This window comes from Piliocolobus tephrosceles, chromosome 4 (genome assembly GCF_002776525.5).
Source record: "Piliocolobus tephrosceles isolate RC106 chromosome 4, ASM277652v3, whole genome shotgun sequence".
Classification (NCBI taxonomy): Eukaryota; Metazoa; Chordata; class Mammalia; order Primates; family Cercopithecidae; genus Piliocolobus; species Piliocolobus tephrosceles.
Window position 1 is genome coordinate 149697318 of NC_045437.1, and position 4099 is coordinate 149701416.

A 4099-nucleotide genomic window follows, 5' to 3' on the forward strand; every position below is an offset into this window, starting at 1 on the left:
ACAGGCGCCCGCCACCATGCCCAGCAAATTTTTTTTTTTTTTTTTTGTATTTTTAGTAGGGACGGGGGCACCGTGTTAGCCAGGATGGTCTCGATTTCCTGACCTCGTGATCCGCTGACCTCTGCCTCCCAAAGTGTTGGGATCACAGGCATAAGCTACCACGCCCGGCCCACACTTTCTGATTTTAAAGATGTATTCTAAGTTATATATCACATATTTGAGATTTTGATATATTAACACAAATACGATTTTTATTCTAGAAAAATTTATTAGAAATTATCTTAGATTCCATCACAAATTTCTCAAGTCTAACTCTAATTATTCAAGTAACTCCGTCCTACATTTACATTTCAGTGAGTGTGACTTTAAAAATATCTTACAGGTTTACGTTTGGAAGGTTAGCTAATGTGAAATTTACTTTGCTTTCACCACTGAGCACTATTGTTTGCTTTACAGCTATTTCATTCAAACGGTCAGCTGATGTGTCTAATGTACCTATTTAATAGAACGTTCCTGGAGATCATTCCTTTTATAAGAATTTCCAATAAATTCCACAAACCATTGATATGAACCATTTATTATTGATAGCTTAACATTTTGAAATAGTGCTATTGGAAACATGATTTAAGGAAATAATAGTCAAAATCTGATAATTATTTTACCCTTTATCTCTCTCAAAAATTAATGTTTAATTTTCCTCTATTCTTCCCTTTCAAAGTAAGAACAAAACCATCCTCAAGTCATGGTGAAGTTGTAAAAATACTCTTTCATTTTTAAAATAGACTATTCAAAATAGTACAAATTTAACATTTTTAACTTTAGGACTATGTATATTTAAATCTCTTTTTAAATCTTTTTTTCTTTTTTTGAGACAAGGTCACACAGGCTGGAGTGCAGTGACACAATCATAGCTCACTGCAGCCTCGAGTTCCTGGGCTCAAGCAATCTTCATGCCTTGGACTGCTGAGTAGCTGGGATTACAGGTGCAAGCCACCACATTCAGCTAATTAAAAAAAAAAAATTGTAGAGATGGGGTCTTGTTATGTTGATCATCCTGATCTTGAACTCCTAGCCTCAAGCATTCCTCCCACTTTGGCCTTCCAAAGTGCTGGGATTACAGATATGAACAACTGCAACCAGCTCATTGCTTGATTTTAACATGCTGAACCAACCTTGCATTCCTGAGATAAAGCTCACTTGGCCGTGGTGTGTAATCATTTTTATGTGATACTAGAGTCAGTTTGCTAACATTTTGTTGAGAATGTTTGCATCTATATCCATAAGGGAAATTGGTATGTATTTTTTTCCTTGTGTTATCACTGTCTGGTTTTGTCATCATGTTAATACTGGCCTCTGTAGAATAGAGTTGAGAAGTGGTCCCTGCTCCTCTATTTTTTGAATGAGTATATCAAGTACTGGTGTTAATTCTTCTTTAAACATTTCATAGAATTGACCAGTGAAGCCATCTGGTCCTGGGCTTTTCTCTGTGGAAAGTTTTTGATTACTGGTTCAATCTCTTATTACAGGTCTATTCGAGTTTTTTGTTAGGTTGGTATAAAAGTAATTGCGTTTTTTGCCATTGAAAGTAATGGCAAAACCGCAACTACTCTTGCACCAACCTAGTATTTCTCCTTAGTCAGTTTTGGCAATTACAGGTCTATTCACATTTTCTATTTCTCCTTAGTCAGTTTTGGTAGTTTGTGTTTTTCATTTAATCTAAGGTTTTTTTTTTTTTTTTTCCATTACATCTAGGTTTTCTCATTTGTTGGCTTAAAATTGTTTATAGTATTCCCTTATAATTTCCTTTAAGACCTGTGAAATAGGTCATACTTTTCCCTCCTTTTTCTTAATTTTAGTAATTTGAGTTCTCTTTTTTCATCATCAGTCTTACTAAAGCTTTGCCAATTTTATTGATCTTTTCAAAGCACCAACTTTTAGTTCATTTTCTCCATTGTTTTTCTATTTTGTTTTATTTATTTCCACTCTAATCTAATAATTTTCTTTCTTCAGCTTGTATTGGTTTTAGTATGCTTTCCTTTTCCTAGCTTCTTAAGGTGGAAGTCTGGGTTACTGATTTGAGATCTTTTTAAAATATATAGGTATTTCAGCTATAATTTTCCCTCTAAGCACAACTTTTATTGTATCCAATAAATTTTGTTATGTTGCATTGTCATTTTTATTAATTTCAGAGTATTATATAATGTCCCTTGTGATTTCTTCTTTGATTCATTTTTTTAATGTTCAATTTCCACATATTTGTGAATTTCCCAAATTTTCTTCTGCCACTGCTTTCTAATTTCATTTCGTTGTAGCTGAAAAACATACTTTATATGATTTTAACTCTTTCAAATTTATTAAGACTTGTTTTATGGCCTAAAATACAGTCTATCCTGGAGAATGTTTCATATGCACTTGAAAATAATGTGTATTCTGCTGTTGCTAGATGGAGCATTCTGTCAAGTACTGTTGGTTTATAATGTTATTCAAGTATTCTTTTCTCATGTTGATACTCTGTTTCATTGTTTTATCATTTATTGAAAATTGGGGAATTAAACTCTTCAGCTATTATTGTCAAATCTCTAACTCTTCATTTGCGTCTCTTTTTGCTCCACTTATTTTGGGTTTCTATTATTAGATGCATATATGTTTATGATTATTATGTTTTCCTGGTGGATTAACCCTTTTACTATTGTAAAATTCCCCTCCTTAACTTTTTATTTGTAGTAACTGTTTTGTTTGTTTTAGAGTATATTTTGCTTGATATTAATGTAGGCATTCTAGCTCTTTTGGTTACAGCCTACATAATATATCTTTTTCCATCTTTTTACTTTCAATGTATGTGTGTCTTTGAATCTAAAGTGTCCCTTGGTAGACAACCTATAGTTGGATCATTTTTAAAAATCCATTCTGCCAATTTCTGCTTTTTAACTGTAGTGTGCAATTCATTCACATTTAACATAGTTGCTGATAAGGTAGATTTATATTGGCAATTTGCTTTGGTTTCTACATCTTATTATTTTATTTCCTCATTGTTCTCTTTTGTGTTAAACACATATTTTCTTGGGTTCCATTTTAATTGACTTGTCATTTTTTTTTTACCTTTTTTAGTTATTTTCTTGGTGGTTTCCCTGATTATTAAAGTGAATATCTTTTACCAATCAAGTTCGGATTAATACCAATTTAATTTCAACAGTATATAGAACTGTGTTTCTATATAACTATGTTATCTCTCCCCTCCTTTATGTCACATTGTCGTACAATTACATCTTTACAATTTATATACCTATGAACATAGATTTATAATTACTGCTTTATGCAGTGTTCTTTCCAATAACAAGTTACAAATAAAAGCACATTTACAGTTCCCTAGATATATATATACCTATGTTACTTTCTGTTTATGACGCTTTTATTTTTTCATGTGGATTAAAGTTACTCATTGGTGTCCTTTTATTTCAGCCCAAATGATTACCTTTAATATTTCTTTGTAGAGTAGGTTTGCTAACAATGTAATCAGTCACTTACTGTTTTTTGGTAATGTCTTAATTTCTCTTTCATTTTTGAAAGATACTTTTGGTGGATATAGAATTATTGGTTGATAGTCCCTTTTAGCACTTTGAATGTGTCATCCCACTCCCCTTTGGCCTCCATTATTTCTGTAAGAAATCAGTGTTAGTCATATTGAGGATAAGATTTTTGAGGATAAGGTATGTGATGAGTTGCTTCTCTCTTGCTGTTTTTGAGGTTCTCTTTTTGTCGTTAGCTTTTGACAGTTTGATCATGATGTATCAAGGCATGAATCCCTTTGACTTTATCCTGGTTGGAGTTTGCTGGGCCCCTTGAATGTGAAGATTAATGTTTTTCATCAAATTTGAGAAATTTTCAGCCATTACTTCAGTTATTCTTTCTGTTATTTTGTCTCTTTCCTCTCCTTCTGGGACTTCAAGTATGTGTATTTAGAAGGCTTCATGGTGTCCCATAGGTCTCTGTTCATTTTCATTTTTAAAAATCTTTTTGTTCCTAAGACTGGGTAATTTTCATTGATCTATTTTCTCTTTCTTTCTTTCTTTCTTTCTTTCTTTCTTTCTTTTCTTTCTTT